This window comes from Amblyomma maculatum, chromosome 7, assembly GCF_055883805.1.
Source record: "Amblyomma maculatum isolate TAMU_Amacu chromosome 7, ASM5588380v1, whole genome shotgun sequence".
Classification (NCBI taxonomy): domain Eukaryota; kingdom Metazoa; phylum Arthropoda; class Arachnida; order Ixodida; family Ixodidae; genus Amblyomma; species Amblyomma maculatum.
In genome coordinates this window covers 711,669-729,904 of record NC_139350.1, presented here as the reverse complement: position 1 = coordinate 729,904, position 18,236 = coordinate 711,669, and positions in this window count along the sequence as shown.

The window sequence follows — 18,236 nt, the reverse complement described above, 5'->3', positions numbered from 1 at the left end:
ATAAGACTCAAATGCAATGAGCTGATCAGATGTTGACCGCCCAGCTATAAAACCAGCTTGGTTTTGATGAAGAAGACCATTGTAGTCAAGGAAATGAAGAAGGCGACGATTTACCATTTTTTTTTTCAAAAAGCTTGCATAGACAGCTGGTTAGTGCAATAGGCCGATAATTAGCAGCAAGTGTCGCTTCTTTTCCGGGTTTTAATATTGGGATAATGATGGCTTCCTACCATGCTTTAGGATAGCGTCCTGTGGCCCATATTTTATTATACAGGCAGAGTAGGGTTTTTTCAAATGTGTCCACAAGCAGGTACCTGAGCATTCCATATGTGATTCTGTCAGGACCGGTGCTGTGTTACCAAATGTGCCTAGTGCAATCTTGAGTTGCAATCTTGAGTGGCGTGTCTTTGAGTTAGAATATAAAGGAAAGATGTAAAGAGAAACATTCTATTACCTTTATTTGCATTTAAGGAACTACCACACAGCATTTCATACGAATATTACAACGTACGGATATTACAACCGACGGGTGTTCTGCATGGCGATGTTCGTGTTGTGGCGGCACTCGATCTTTGGAAGTCGGTGCAGGATCGCACACAGCGCAAATGTAAGGGATAGCCTGCTTACATTATGAGCATATCGAGGTCGCACTTTCGTTCGAAGCGAAATAGTTGCTCCTGAATGTGCGTACGTATCTCTGGCGGTGTACATCGCGTCGCTTTCGTTTGCATGTAACCTCCACGCGTGACAGCGGTGGTCGTCGCACAGAGTCCTGAGTGAATAAATGAGTTGCGTCATTGTGTGAATGCAGGATTCGCTAGAATGGTCGAACTCTTCTCGGCACCTCTTCGACAGTCACGAGCTTCATGTACGTAGTATATATAACATGTACAAGCAGACGTCAGACGTGTCTCTAGGCATAAGCTTATATCGACATCCGCAGTACCTACTGCTTTTTTTGTTCCTAAAGCAACACCGCAAACTGTTGCTTTCCTAAATGTTTATATAAATGTGATCATGAATCGAACGGGTTTGTTAAATATAAATGTAGTGTAAGGAAGAAGATGATACAGCGCCGACGCTAACGACGATGAAGACGCCGATCAGCTGGCGCGCGCACGGAGAGCTCGGACTGTCATATTCGGACGAGATTGTGCTTCGTTTTACAATCTTCTTGTGTCACCGGTCGCCATCTCCAGTCCTTCGAATAACCTCCAATAGACCCCTCTTGATTTGGCGGAACGTGCCGGGGTCTGACTCTTACGCGATCACCGTGGAACTCCGCAGCCGTACGATACCTATGGCGACAAACGAGGTAGGCCAACAGCCGGTGGCAGCCCCTTCGCAGTCCATCTCATGCTCCGGTGCCATTCGGCAGCGAGACCCTGCAGTTTTCAGCGGGCAGGGCGACCAGGACGTTGAAGATTGGTGGGCCTCGTACGAGCGGGTGAGTCGTCATAACAACTGGGATAACCGCATGAAGATCAACAACGTCATCTTGTACCTTAGTGACGTTGCTAACCTCTGGTATCGAAATCATCAGGCCGACATGCCAACTTGGGCCAACTTCAAGGCAAAGTTCACGGACGTTTTCGGTCGTCCCACAGTTCAGAAACTACGCGCTGAAGAAGCCCTGCGCTTGCGCGTTCAGCATGAAGCGGAGAGCTTCAGAAGCTACATTGCAGACGTCGTAAATTTATGCAAGCGTGTCGACCCGTCTATGGATGAGGCTGCCAAGATAAAGTACATAATGAAGGGCATTGATGTCGATGCATTTCACAGGCTGTGGGCAAAGAGGCCAACCACGGTGGAATCAGTATACAACCTTTGCCAAAATTTCGACGTAATGCTCAAGCAACGCCTCTGCACTCGTCGCTCTCCCGCACCTGCTGCGTCCATCTCTGGCCTGGCGGTGAGCAGCGCCCTTTTGGGTGACATCAAAGATTTTGTTCGAGATGAGGTCTCCCTTAAGTAATGCCGAAAGTTGGGCGAGTTGGTTAACATTCATGATGGGAAATAGCGCGAAAGTACACGAGCTTGTCCGTGTCTTTCTTCCTTCCGTCCTTCGTGTACTTTCGCGCTATTTTCCATCATGAGGTCTCCCGACAGATTGGGCTTTTGTATGGCCCACGCCCGTCGTCTAATGCCCAGCCACTTACCACTGCGATCCGACACAGCATCACGCAGGAGGTTGCCGATGCACTTCCCAGTTTTGGCCAGCCAGCACCTGTCACACCTCATGTCGACCCTGTCCCACTGCAGCCCACACCTCTTGCTGCACCAATGAGTTACAACCTCCCTGGTGTCGTGCCGCCTCTACCTGTACCAGTACAAAGGCCTCCCACATATGCACAAGTTACCGCCCCCCCCGCCGCCACAGTCCTTCGCTTACGTGCCGGCTATGACGTCACCGACTGTCGCTCTACGGTTCCGATCAACGACGTCTCCCTACAATCCTTGGTGCACGAATGACAACCGGCCTATTTGCTATGCCTGCGGTATTCCAGGCCACGTTGCCCGCCAGCTGTGCCGTCACACTCTGCGTTCTGCCCCTGCACGCACTATGGCTGACAGCAATTATCAGTGCGACACCTTGCGCCCACCTTCGGGGACATCTCCAGGGCAGCCGGACAGCTCATTGGGCCGCCAGAACATTCCATTGCACCGATCGCCGTCCCCTCGCAGTCGGTCCTTGTCGCCAATGCGGCGTCGCAGCGTGACAAAAGGCTCGGAAAACTAGCAGCCGCAGTTCCTGGGGCACGAACTGCGCAATTTCGCCTACCACAAGTCCTCGTCTGCCTCCGCGGAACGTTCTCGAAGTTTTTCTTGGCGGTGTTCGTGCCCTTGCACTCGTCATACAGGGGCCACTCTCACTCATTAGCGAAAGTTTTTGCCGCTCGCTTCATAAAGTCACCACCCCGCCTTCTGGACTTTTTCTTCGCACCGTCAGCGCCGATTCCGTTGGTCCGTCTGCTGGTTGTACAGCGCGTGTACTTATCGCGGACGTCTTATACGTAGTCGAGTTTTTAGGGCTTGCGTCATGCTCGCATGACTTAATTCTCAGCTGGGATTTTCTTTCCCGCCACAGTGCTGTTATGGACTGCGCCCGTGCCCACGTTGCCTTGTCTGCGCTCTGTTATGCGGTTCTTGACCATTCGCCATCATTTTCTTGCGCCAAACTTGTTGTCGCCGACGATACCGACATTCCGCCCAACTGTGCTATGATTGTGTCCGTGTGTATACCCTTTTCTTTCAATGCGACTGTTCTTTTTGCGCCTTCTCCCATGTTCGCCTCTCGCCGTCACCTCCTTCCCTTTGCTATCATCGATATTAAGTGAGGTGCCGCTGACATTGTTGTTGCGAATGCCTCCACCCCTGTGGTCCCGCTGCTTTGTGGAGAATGCCTTGATCATATTGAAGTTGCTGACCTCATCTCGCCGTTTGAGGTTGATGGGTATTTACCACAGAGTGCCCACGTAGCCTCCCTAACGACGATTACTGAGTCTTTCGATATACCGAGTTGGGACCTTTTTCAATCGTCTGTGGCCAGTGAACTCGACCCGACTCACCGTGAGCAACTGTTTGCTCTCCTCAACCAGTTCCGTTCTTCGTTTGACGCTCAGACGACTTCCTTGGGCCGTGCGACTGAGGTTGTTCACAACATAGACACCGGCAGTCATGCCCCTCTTCGCCAGCGCGCTTACCGTGTTTCGCCTACGGAGCGCTGTGTTATTCTGAGCAAGATGACGACATGCTACAACGTGGTGTAATTCAGCCTTCATCTAGTCCGTGGTCGTCTCCCGTGGTACTTGTGAAAACGAAGGATGGCTCCATAACAGTTTGCATTGACTACCGCCGTCTTAACAAAATTACTCGTAAAGACGTATACCCACTACCGCACACTGAAGACGCCATCGATTGTTTACAAGGAGCCGAGTTCTTTTCGTCCCTAGACCTGCGCTCTGTCTATTAGCAAGTCCCTATGGCTGAGTCTGACCGACCCAAGATAGCCTTTGTTACCCCTGATGGACTATATGACTTCACTGTGATGCCGTTTGGCCTTTGCAGCGCTCCTGCTACATTTGAGCGAATGATGACAACATATTACGCGGCCTTAAGTGGAACATTTGTCTTTGTTATTTGGGTGACATCGTCTTTTCTCTCCCGATTTTCCGATGCACCTCGTGCGCTTGCACTAAATCCTGAGCTGTCTCACTCACGCCGGTCTCCAACTTAACCTGAAGAAATGTCGTTTTGGCGCCCGCAAGCTGACAATACTGGGTAATGTCGTGTTCAAAGATGGCGTCCTGCCCGATCCGGACAAACTACGTGGGGTCATTGAATTCCCGAAACCGACGTCTGTTAAAGAGCTGCGCAGCTTCGTCGGCCTATGCTCATATTTTCGCCGTTTTGTCCGCAATTTCGCTACCATCATTGCACCGCTTACAAAATTGCTGAATGGTCCCGCCGACGTGTATTTATGAACCCCACTCTGCGACGATGCTTTCACTACGCTCCGACGTCTACTAACTTCACCGCCCATTCTGCGCCATTACAACCCATCCGCTCCTACAGAGGCGCGCACTGACGCCAGCGGCATCGGCCTCGGTGATGTCTTCGCTCAACGCAAACAAGGCTTTTTCGAATATGTGGTTGCTTAAGCTAGCCGAGCGCTAACGAAAGCTAGCTTAATTCCACGTTTCTTCGAAACTGTGGGATGCTTAAACACATGGCTACAGCCCCGCGGACCGACACGGAAAAGCACTTAACGAACAAAAGCATCGCGCAGCAGGAGCCACCCGTGCGGTCCAAGGAGCAGTAGCCATAGTAGTGGTCCCCATCCCGTCTCCATTTCTGGGGCATCCGCGCGCCGCATCAAAGCCGCCGCATCTTCGAGGGCCATAAAACACATTTCTCAGAAACACCGCGGGGTGTCCCGCCTGACGCAGAAGGGCTCGCTTGTCTTCGTCCGAGTCGCACACCTCGACACAAAAGACCCAGCACTCCGGCGACGGCCATTAAAAGAGGGGGACCAAGTCAGCGAGCAAGGGGAGGAGGGGGAACCGGAACGGCCGGAGGCTCGCAACCTAACAATGGGACTGAAATATTTCATTTCAATCATTTCATTTCGTTTATTAATACTGTCAGCCACCATAAGGGGCTGTAACAGGAGTGGGAAATACAAAACGAAAAATAAGCAATATAGAACACGATGAAAATCAATAGTCAATCAAAAATTGTCTCTGAATGCACACACAAACAAAACAAAAATGAATTACACAGAAATCGGAACAACAGCCATCCTACACAACAGCAATAGAACCTCATCACCCTGTAGTAGTGCCATAGATGAAATTTTCTAAATGGCGTACAAATTCAGATAATGATGATGTTCGAACAGCATAATCAGGCAGAGAGTTCCAGTCCTTACAAGTTCGCGGGAAATACCTAAACTCGGCGATTATTATAATATGACTTGGTTAGCAGGTGCTCGTTACACATATAGCAGTCGAGTTTCTTTGCTTTTCCGTTTGTGACATGAGAGTGCTGCAATCAGTTTTCATGCTGCCAGAAGAATGCACACTGCCTTAAATCTGCTGACATCAAAGAGCACACGGGCACTTCTGGCATTTCATCCATCAAAACTGAACTGCCGTGGTTGAGATTGCACCCAGATCATTAGGCTGGGCAAACAGTGTAATTTACGAGTAGTCTGGTAAATGATAAGGTGGCAGTTGTCATCTAGTCTTCTTGGACGGGACTAGCTTTGCAGATCGGTAGACTTAACATAACTTTAACTTGGGGAGATGGTGTATAGCCGTTGGTAAGGGGAAGAAGCGCTCAAAAGACACACACGAAAGGAAGAAAAAGATAGGTCAGACTGGGCGTGGTGTAAATGACCTCGCAGGGGATCGTTTGCTGGTGATAAGGGGTGAATGCCAAATTTGGTTGAGCATTGTGCTAACTGCAGAGGGTGCGAGCCTTGGCTGAATGAGATTAAGATGCTGGGTAAGGGCCAAGAATGCACGTGAATTGTTAGAATCCTTTCATATAAGGAAGAGAGGGCGAGAGTGTCAGTGATGCACCAGTAAAGTTATTGAGGGCAGAGGTCAAGTATCTTGAACATATGTGTTTTGTGAACCGCTGTTGGGTTTCATGTCACTGCATGTCTTCCCCTTTATATATACTTGCTGGCATGGCTGCAAACAAAACAGATGAGTAGCGCCTGTCCTGTCTTTTTCTTTCTTCCGTGTGTGTCTTTTGAGCGCTTGTTCCCCTTACCAACAGTTCAGTAGACCTAAAGAAATGTAAAATACATATTAGGATCACACCTGCTGTGTTATAAAAGTAACTTCGTAAGCAGTTAAAATGCTTTCATAAAATCATGATTGTGAGGTATTGAGAAATAGTGATACAGGGATGGCATGGGTAGGGTTTAGAGTGTTGCCAGTGAGTATTGTGGGAGCCCCCCCACTTTTTGTTTGTCTATGGCATGGTCTAATAGAGACATGCCAAGACTGAATGTGTCAGTTTTGTCAAAATATGCCAGTTTCTTAATTTACTTGCCCACATGGCACCACCTGTTTTCTTTGTTGGCACGTATCATTTTTGTTACTCGTTTTTTTTTGCTTTTGTATGTTATTTCTGCAAAACCTGATCGCAGATATCTGCATGGTGCTTGCAAGTACCGAAACATTCATTGGAGTAAAACTGGCGAGAGTTGTTTCTCTTGGCAGTGGCCATATATTATGTTGAAAGGAAATTTAAATTTCTTGCTATTCGGCCATGGTGTCATAAAGCTGCAAAATTGTGTATGTGGCTTTTTACAAGTGTACTAGCCCTACTGTTGATTTTTCTGCTGCATACAAATATTGCAGGGGTGTGATAGCTGTGTCAATTGTGCCATTTTGATACAAATGAGATTTGCGGTACCAAAACAATAAATTTGTTGAAACCTTTTTTTGCAACGATGTTGCACTATCACAAAGTGTCACTATATGAAACATACTAGATGGCAGCCTGTCAGGTGATGCTTGCTAAGCCTACCGTACTACTGGTGGAAAAAAGTATACTGAAAGTCAGACAGAGGACAGCTGTCCAACGAATGCACACTTTGGACAAGTACAGAAAGACTAAGCTGGTGCAAGTAGTGTCGTCTGCTACATTTCTCCCACTGCTGACTCTGTACTGCTTTGCCAAGAAGCGTACATGCTTAAGGGCTTTTCCTGTCACTGTGCTCACTGAGTGTCCTTTAACCCTTTCGCTTCTGCGGCGAGTGATCTGCCGGCCTCTCGGAAACACCACCGAATTTTAAAACAGTGACCTTTCTTTCTAGGCAAGAAATTGCTCTGCCATTTAATTTAGCATCTGCTTGAAATGGTTGCAACACTGACTGAAAACAGCTTGAGCATTTAGGGGGGGGGGGGGGGCAATTATCAAAAAATTGGGCACAGCATTGACGTCGAGCTGCAAAAGATTAGGATTCCTTTGAGCGTGTGTATTTTCAAAAAAATTTATTTTGGAATGTGAAAATTGTCATTTGCAGTCATTAACAGCGACCAGTAACATTTTAAAATCAGTTTGTGCATGCACACAAATATGTGTAAGACACTGAGGGTACACTTCTGTTACCCCATTGGTGACTTCAGTAATTCATACATGTAGTGGGGAGTTACTATGGTTTTTTGCACTATATACTGGAGTCGGCTTTCTGTATGCGTTTTCCTGAGGAAACCAATGTTGGTTGTTAGAAGTGTACAGTATTCTCGTAATCTGGATTTTTACAGAATAGAGGGAATCTGAACACGGTGAGCTAAAAGAAATTAGTTTATACTCATCTTTGTACAAATCAGTGAGAACCAAGGTTGTTTGAACATAATTGTGTACATGTGCCTACGAAAAAGGGGCATGTCTCTTATTACATGACATGTTAAAAATAGTCTCTTCATACCAAGAAGGCTGTTTATAAAAAGGAAGAAATTCCCTCGAGAACAGCAAGCAGAACCTGAATGATTGAAATTGCTCCAAAACCCTTTTTTACAGTGCTTGTCATAGCTGTTTCAGCTTGGGACTGAAGTGGTCTTGAACTCAGCAACTGTGTGCAAGTTCCCGTGAACATTGTTGAGCACAACAGACTGCTGGGCAGCAAGCAAAGGCCTCATTTTTTTTAACTAACCATTGCTTCAGCAGATCGCGGTTAACCAGCATGCACATGTATGTCTTTCTTGGAGCTAAAAGCATGGAGGAAGAAAAAAATTGACGGCGTGCACGCAGCCTCCGCAAGCCAACCTCCTCTGAGGCCACTCCCTTCTCTCTCTTGCGCGCAATGACTCTTGGGGATTTAGCCAACATAGTGGCCAGACCTAAAAGCAGCAGGGTACATGGTATTCTTTAGACACTTTGGATGCCCCAGCGGAAAGCCTACTAGAGTGGACTACCGAAAATTACGCGTCTCATCGTAACACATAAGTTACTTTGTTTACAAATGTTGCATTGTGCTCAGTGTTTATAGTCACACTGGTGAGAACTGCAGGTAGCGTTTTCATCCAGGGTTCGTCGGGACGACTACGTAATCGACATTATGTTGCATGCCTGGGGAACTGGCTGCAACATGTATTTGAGGCCTGCATTTCATAAATGAAGCAGACGATTTTTGTCTCGAACAATACAGGCACATACCCTGACAAGCAAACGTTTAATTTCTCGAGGAGTGTGCATAACAGAATACTCACCGTTCGAGCGACAACCCCGGGCGGTATGCCTGTGTTGCTCTAGCATACCAGCACGCAAGATTTCATGTGGCAGTACTTGTTGGGCTAGTTGGTTTGATTCCATGCTTGCGGGTATTCTACTGTACTAAAATGGATGGCTTTGTAAAAATATGCCCTTGTACTTTCTCCTTCTTAGGCAATGAATGCCATGAAATTGAACCAATAGTCTGGCTGCCATCTCCACCACCGCTGCCACCTCCACCATGTAAGCAATTAAAACTATTATCCACATTTAGTCTGAACTGCTGCATTGCTTTTCTCTGGATGTATTGTGGACACAACTACTATATTTAGGGACAATTTTCTGTTGCTGTTCTATGGTGCTTACTGTTTGGGCTAGAGGTGTACTCGGATGAAATGTGAAATTTCATTGTCAGTGGAGGGATTATGCAGGGTTGCATGAGATGGCAACAAAGACCACTTCTTTCCCTTTCTTTCCTAACCTTTGCTGTGGAGCCGAAGTGTTGTCGGTGAATATAGGACAAACTTTGCTGAGTAGATGGAGACACTGTCAGTGATTAGAAGCGAGAGCTTGAGAGATGGAGAGTCGGTGTTGGCCATATCTGTATATGGATCAGCAGCAAATCTAACCATTGATTATCTCACTGTCTCCTTCATGTGTCTCATGGTAACTGCGTTTAAAATGTGGAAAGGTCCTAAATTCTTACATGCGGTTTGCATGGTGGCAGTGCTAAAATGTGTATTGTATGAGTGGAGAGCTGTTTCTTCATGTGGTGTTTATTGATGGGAAAAATGCAGTGGTTAGTAGTGAACACAGCCTCAGTTAATTCGAGCTACGAGCTCACTTAAACCACTTATTTTTTGGCTGTAGGCCATGGTTTGCTATATTTTGAGCAAATTTTTGGTTCTCATTTTCAGGTATAACACCCATGTATAGAACCCTCACAACACTTGCCGTACATCCTGCCAAAGCAATTTTAATATTTGATGATATGTGCTTCGTATAACGACAGTTGATTATTTGAACTTTTCTAGTGGCTTGTATGAAAAAACTTTCTCCCAGCTTTTGCAGTTCATCATTCTTCAGGAGGTCAAGTTTCGGGATAGTTGGTTGTTCTTTCTAAGAATGCAGTAAGCACAAAAATGAGGGCAAAGGTATATACAGGCAGACGGCTTATTTATTTGTGCTGTTATATATTTAATGTTCATTTTGCTTTCCACAGAGAGATTTTTTCTTGCACAATACGTTCCATGCAGAAATCGCTCAGTTTTTGTTGCGCCTGCCGGTAGCATTGAAAATCCTGCACTCCAGTGGTGAGGATATTGAAAGCTTGTTAATTCCAACCTCAATAATCTAAATTTTCAAATATTTCAAACTGGTCTGCTTGGTGCGGCCACACTCTATAAAAGTCTGTATAAAAACTTGTTCATTCGCACAGGAGTCGGTTCTACCACGGATAATTTCAGCTATGCACCACCATGTCTGGAAGGCCTTATGTGCAAGCATTTTTTAGGTAAAAACATTCCAGCCATTCAAAATTCTTCATTTCTATGTATGTGGAAGGAAAAATGCATTTTTGCCACAGTTTTATTAAGCACTTCTACCATTTTTGTGAAAAAGGATAAAAAGATAGTAATCTGTGGGTGGGGTTTTACATCTGAAAATGAATAAGACTATGAGGGACACCGTAGTCGAGAGAGCTCTGGATGAATTTATAGCATGTTGGGTTTTTTAACATGCACTGGCATTGCACAGCACATGGCGTACTCGGCGTTTTGCCTGCGTGAAACCATTACAATCTTGGTTCGGTTCCCAGGTACTGTGGCCAGTAATTGAGCGCTTTAACCTCTGGGCCACTGGCAATAGGTCAGAAGGAATGAAGTAGGTGGAAGCGCCCTAGACTAAAAGGATCTAGAATAATTTCCCCTATTGGAACCTTAATAAGCACTGACATAACATAGCATGCAAGCACGTTAAGCCTTTCATCTTTATTGTGGCGTGGCCAGGCTTAAGATTTAAATAAAATATCTCGGAATGATTTCATATTTTGTATTCTATCATTATTTTGGAACACACACAGCAAAACTTTTGGGTTACTTCCTACCTTACAGCGTCATCGATGGTGGTGTCATGGACAGTGCCGGAGGCATTAAAAATTACAGACCAATCAGCGTACTGTCTGTTACGTATAAGGTATTAACTAAGGTAATCGCTAATAGAATCAGGACAACCATAGACTGCAATCAAGCAAAGGATCAAGCAGGTTTTCGGAAACGTTACTCTACTATTGATTATATCCATACCATCAACCAGGTGATAAAAGAATGCTCGGAATATAACCAGACCGTACACATAGCATTCATCGATTACGAAAAAGCATTTGACTCAGTAGAAACCTCGGCGGTGATGCAGGCATTGCGAAATTAAGGTGTAGATGAGCCGCACGTGAAAGTGCTGGAAGATATATATAGTGGCTGCACAGCAACCATAGTTCTGCATAAAGAAAGTAACAAAAAAAGAAAGGTGTTAGGCAACGCGACACGATCTCCCCAGTACCATTCACAGCTTGCTTAGAGGAAGTATTCAGAGACTTGGAATGGGAGCAGTTAGGGATAAGGGTAGAGGAGAATACCTCAGTAATCTGCGATTTGCTGATGACATTGCCTTGCTAAGTAATTTGGGAGATGAACTGCAAAGAATGATTGGTTAACCTAGACAGGAAAAGTAGAAAGGTAGGATTGAAAATCAATATGCAGAAGACTAAGGTAATGTTCAACAGCCTCGGGAAAGAACAGCAGTTTAGTTTAGGTAGCGAAGCACTGAAAGTAGTAGGTGAATATGTCTACTCAGGACAGGTAGTAACCGCAGATCCGGACCATGAAGAAATAACGAGAAGAATAAGATTGTGACGGAGCGCATTTGGCAAGCACTCGCAGATTATGACTAGCAGCTTACCGGTATCGCTCAAGAGGAAAGCATACAACAGTTGCATTTTACCTGTACTCACGTATGGGGCTGAAACGCGGAGGCTAACCAAAAGGGCTACTTAAGTTGAGGACAATGCAGACGGCTATGGAACGAAAAATGGTAAGGGTAACATTAGGAGATAGGAAGCGTGCAGAGTGGGTCTGAGAAATAACTCAAGTTACTGACATTCTAGTGGAAATCAAGAAGAAATGGGCATGGGCAGGACATGTAGTGCGAAGAGAGGATAACCGATGGTCGCTTAGGGTAACAAACTGGATTCCAACGAAAGAAAAGCCTAGCGGGGGTGGCAGTAAGTTAGGTGGGCGGATGAGGTTAAGAAGTTCGCAGGGGTCAAGTGGATGCAGATAGCATAGAACCGAGTTAATTGGAGAAATATGGGAGAGGCCTTCGCCCTGCAGTGGGTATAGTCAGGCTGATGATGATGATGATGTTGGTGATAATACCTTACAGCCTAGCCTGTTGATACTGTGCAGTCATGATGGTGACATGTGTCAATATTTTTATTTATTTTCATTTTATTTTCAATACTCTCAAGGCCCGGTTATATCCCTTCAGCGGTTATATCCCTTATATCCGATTAATTTTATCCCTTCAGCAAGAAGTTGTTGGTATCATCTTCTGCATTGCTGTGGTACTAGGTGGTGTTTTCTTTGTCTCCCAATAGTTACTAATGCTGCACGTTTGTGTTGTTTAGCTTCAGCTCTACCAAACCAGGCCAGCGGAGCATCCAGCTTGGGCCAGGAAGATGATGTAGGCGAACTTGCTACTGCAACTAATGTAATGTCTAAACGAGTTTCTGGTCAGTTTGTGTCAGCTGCGGCGGCATAGCGAGAACACTCCGTGGCGGCATACAGATATCTCGGCACACACCTCTAGGACTTGCATTTAAGACTTGCTGTTGCTGCTTGGCCTGTGTGTTTATAATATTTAGATTAAGACTCATTGGTCACTGTTTAAATCCACCCTCCCCAGACACTCAACCATTGAACGCAGCACCCCTTGTCCCTACCAGTAGTGCAAATATAAAATCTTCAGACTTTTAACCTAGCCAGGTTTGCAGGTATGCTTGTAATAGGTCTTCCATCTAAGAACATTTGTGAAGCTAAAATATCTCAGATTTTTCATCTATAAGCTTTTGTTATGATATGGTATATCCTATCTGCAAGCCATCAAGGTACAGGCATCGCAATCATTTGCCAAAATGCAGCCTCAAAGCACAGAAAAGAGTTTGAAATGACACTGAGTACAGCTCTGGGAATTTTTATTTCAGTGAAACCTAATAGTAGAGAATTTAATGGCAGTGTTAATTGTCTGGCAGCAAAAGACGCATTACCGGGATATTTTGATTTGAAGTTAAGGTTTTTTCTGGAATTATGAATGATGACGAACTGTGATGCACATGCGGAATCATTGAATATAACGGATAGGATAGAACTAGCAGAGCTATCTAGGGTAATCAATAGATGCAAATGTCCGATATAAGGAATTATAACATTGAGGAAGTTGGGAATAGGCAAAAATGAGATGTATGCGTAAGGAAGAAGGCGGGTGGGCAATGACATCACTAATAGGGACAAGGTAGTTACAGCCGAGCCGTTCCGTACTTATACAGTATACGAAGTAATCAGGACAGTAATGAGATTGGCAATAATGAATAGCAATCAGATATTTCGCCAGGAATGTAGAAACTATGAAAAGAGCAAAAGCAACTGGGGAAGATCAGGGTCAGATAAGTACAGATTTGTTGAAGAGTGGGGGGGGATGAAGGAAATGTGAGCTGCACGTTTTTTGCAGTGAAGCGAATTCAGCTGTCCGAATATCCACCATTCTAGCATGCTGTTTGTCCCGTGGTGGGGGGCCTAACATGTGTGGCCTAACAGCCGTGAAGCTATGCCCTTATTATTTGCCCATTAAAATGAACATGCTGATTTCCACAAAACCTGACAGCAGCCTAGAGGCGGTCACCCCATTTGCCACTCCAAACCTACGTTGTCCAAGCCTCCACATGTTAGGAAGTTCTTAACTTCAATTAGGTGACTGTTGTCACTAAAGTAATACAGTGGTTAAGCAACTGCTAATAATCTGTTTTACTCCGGGGGCAAAACTTGTGACGATTGCATGGGTGATGCAGTGTCGTTCGTATCTTCAATGCATTATATATTTGAATGATTCGTTGTGGTTGGGCTAATTCATAAGAATAAATGTTGCCGCATAAAAAATAAGTGGACGTGCATACCAAAGCAGATTAATATTGAAACCACAGGGACATAAAAGTAGATATAGCTGCTAAGCACTGAAAATGAAACATACTGAAATGGAACTGGCTGCTTATAGTGCCACCATGCAGAGGTTTTCTTTTGCTTGTCATTATTCTGTCTTCATCATGAAGGTGTGCTATTAGTTTATATATATATATATATATATATATATATGTATATTGTCACGCCACCGACGAGGAGGAAGAATTGTGCTGGTCTGGGAGAAGAAGAGGAGAAAGCGTTGGTGCCTGGGGGCTAGTAGGCTTCACCTTATCCCACTGCCATATCACTGTAAATAAACACCCCTTTTCTATTTCACCGTAACAACTTGGTGGAAGGTGCTCCGTTCGATCCCTAAGTACGGCGCAGCAAGACCAACTTGAGTTTCGACGTAGTCGCCGCCTTGCTGGACTGCCACCGCTTCCAACAATCATGGACCACACCGAATCTAACCGTGCCAGCCGCGACGCTGCAAGTCAGGCTGGTGAAAGGCCTGCCCCCTTCAGCTCTGTTCCCTGCCAGCCTTACCGGGAATCACGACCGTTTGCAGGAGAGGAAGGTGAGGACGTTGAGAAGTGGCTACTTCATTATGAACGAGTTAGTCGGTACAACCAGTGGGACTCTATCACCATGCTCACAAATGTAGTTTTCTTTCTAACTCACACGGCTATGACCTGGTTAGAGAATAACGAGGACAATTTGACAACTTGGGAACGGTTTCCCACCGAGATAAAACAGCGTTTTGGTGACTCTGTACCGAGCAAAAAGCGGGCTGAGCAGACCCTTGCTCAAAGAGCTCAATTGCCGGATGAAACTTGTACCACTTATACAGAAGAGATCCTCAGATTGTGCAAATGTGTGAATTCCAACATGCCCGAAGAAGACAAAGTCGGCCACATTTTGAAGGGCGTCGCGGCTGACGTGTACAACTTTTTGATTGCCAAAGACACCCTTGAAACCGTCTCCGATGTTATTAAACACATCCGCGCTTTTCAGGCTCTCAACACCCGTTGTATTGCGCCAAAATTTGGGCTGCTAGCAACGTGCCTACCGTGGCCAGCCTTGATGACCATGCCCAACTATATCTTCCGTGGACGATCCGGCAAATCGTGCGGGAAGAACTGCTGCGGCTCAACCCACTTACCCTGCACAAATCTGCTGAGATCTCTGTCCAGAGGGTATCTAGACGGCCGGCTTCACCACCACAAGCGATTACAGTGCAGCCTTTTGCACAAGCTTCTGAAGTTGCAGCTTCTATTGACTATCCTCCTATGCATTTCGCCAACCGGAATGCGCTGATGCCCGACGCCCCAAGGTATGACGTCGCCTCAAGTGCACATAGATCTTCCATTCGATCTACCAGGATTCCTGAGCAGTATGAGCATTCAGCCAGACCTACAACGCGCCCAGCTGTTCCTTGCTCTTATTCCCAAACATTTTCTACCTTCCCCGCCGATATGCTACCGCTACGGCGTCGAAGGTCACATCGCCAGGTACTGCCGCAGTAGGTTCCCACCTCGCTATAACCGTCCGACGCCTCCAACAGTACCTAACAATCGGCAATACAGTCCCGTTTTTCAGCAATCCAATGCTCAGCGTGGGTATTACCGCAACATCCATAACCAGAATCTCCGCGACCACTCCCCTGCATCTGATAGAAGTGTTACTCCTCCACCCGCCTTCCGTGCGCGTCGTTCTCTATCACCGCGGCGGCGCACCATGTCGCCTCAGCAGGAAAACTAACCAGCGCGACCAATGGGGGTGAGGCCACTAGAAATGTGCTGTGTGCCAACATCCCTCCAACTATAATGCTCAAAAACAAAATTCGTGTGTTTATTGATGGTGTGTATACATTAGCTTTGGTGGATACGGGTGCAACTGTGTCTGTGATGAGTAATCAGTTTAGGCGCTTGTTGGGACGCAAAGTGATATTTGAATATGACCGTGCTTCAACGTTTTGTGGTGTGAGTGGAGAGGCGTTGCGGCCACTGGGTGTGTGTAGTGCGCAAGTGACTGTGGGTGGTGCAATTTTTCAAGCCGAATTCGTAGTCTTACCCCACTGTACGCATGACATCATTTTAGAAATGGACTTCTTGAAGTTTTGTGGCGCTACCGTGGACTGCCGAAGTCAAGAGGTTCATTTTGGCGGCTCGACTCTGCCGACTCTTTTTGAAAGTGGCCGTAATGAAGACACAGTTTTTAGTATTACCGAAGACACAGTAGTTCCACCTTTGTCTGCCATGTTCGTCCCCGTGTCCGCTCCACTTCTTTACCAGGTTTCATTTCAGGCCGTGTTGCACCCAGTTCACTCAGCATGCCTGAAGAAAAATGTTATTATCCCTCACTGTATGATCTCCGTGCATCACGGTAGTGCCTCGTTATGGACAATCAATCCATCGTCCGAGCCCGCAGTTTTACCAACGGGATTGAAGCTTGCCTCCTGTGGACCCGATGCGCCCCACGTCGTTGCTTTGGTCACAGATGCTATGAGTGCCACCGTACCTCTGCCTGCTGATGAAACTTCGATCTTCCGTATGATCAGCGCCGATCTCAGCTCACCTCAACGCCGTACTCTTGTGGATATTCTTCTACCCTTTTTGCCTATGTTTGACTTTTCTCAAACAGATGGACCGACCTCTCGCCCTGCACATCGGACCCATCATACCATCGACACTGGTTCGGCTCGTCCCAATCGTCAAGAGCCATATCACGTGTCCCCATCTGAGCTCAAAGTCATTCTTGAGCAAGTGGAGGACATGCTACGGAAGAAGGTGATGCAGGAGTCATCTAGCCCCTGGGCTGCCCCTGTTATTCTTGTACGCAAGAAAGACGGTTTGTGGCGATTCTGCGTCGATTATCGGCATCTAAATTCTGTTACGAAAAAGGACGTCTATCCTCTTCCTCGCATAGACGATGCCCTCGACTGCCTCTCTGGTGCGTCCTATTTTTCTTGTCTTGATCTCAGATCTGGCTACTGGCAAATTGCAATGGACCCTGCGGATCAGAAAAAAACAGCCTTCGTAACGCCAGATGACCTTTATGAGTTTAATGTTATGCCATTCGGGCTAAGTAATGCGCCAGCCACATTTGAACGCTTTATGGACACAGTTTTGCGCGGCTTAAAATGGGACATTTGTCTTTGCTATCCGGGCGATGTCGTCATATTTGGGAAATCCTTCCAGTAACACAATGACCGTCTAGTACGCGCCTTGAATTGTCTGCACAACGCCGCCCTAATCCTAAACTCGAAAAAGTGCCGCTTTGGAGAGCGCCAATCGCTGGTGCTAGGACACCTTGTCAATGGTGATGGTGTAAGGCCGGATCCCCAGAAAACTGCCGCTGTTGAGTCTTTTAAACCCCCGCAGACAGTGAAGGAGTTGCGCAGTTTTCTAGGGTTGTGTTCTTATTTTAGACGCTTTATACATCACTTAGCTGACGTCGCTTACCCATTGACGTGCCTTCTCAACAAAAACTCCACTTTTGTCTGGGCACCAGACTGCGACGCGTCATTTCGTCAACTGAAGTTTTTTTTAATATCGAAACCTATCCTACGTCACTTGGATCCTGCTGCAGTGGCAGAAGTTCACACGGACGCTAGTGGAATCGGTCTCGGGGCAGTCCTTGTCCAACGGCACGATGAACGAGAGCATATTATCGCGTACGCAAGTCGTACCCTGAGCAAGCCGGAGCGAAACTACACAGTCACCGAACAGGAACGCCTGGCTGTAGTTTTCGCTGTGCAGCGTTTCCGTTCATATTTGTACGGACGGTCGTTTACTATCGTAACTGACCATCATTCACTCTGTTGGCTGCGGAACCTTCGAGACCCATGTGGTCGCCTCGCACGCTGGGCCCTCCGGTTACAGGAATATGACTTTGCCGTGGTGTACAAAAGCGGGAGGCGTCATGCAGACGCGGATTGTCTTTCTAGGATGCCAATGACCACGACTGGACCTGACAGCGACGATTTCGACAATTATATATCGACCCTCGAGCCAGCATTCCCCGACACGAATGTTTTCAAAACGGAAGAGCAAAATGATACCAGTCTACAGCCTCTGTTTGCCGCCGCCCAAGCCAGCGTACCTACAAGCCGTTTTTGTGTGCGTGAAGGCCTCCTATGGAAAATGGGTTATTCGCCTCTCGGCCAGCAATACCTACTCGTAGTTCCCAAGACGCTGTGCACGGACGTATTGCGTGTTATGCATGATGATCCAACTTCTGGGCATTTAGGATCGGTTCGAACACTCCATCGTG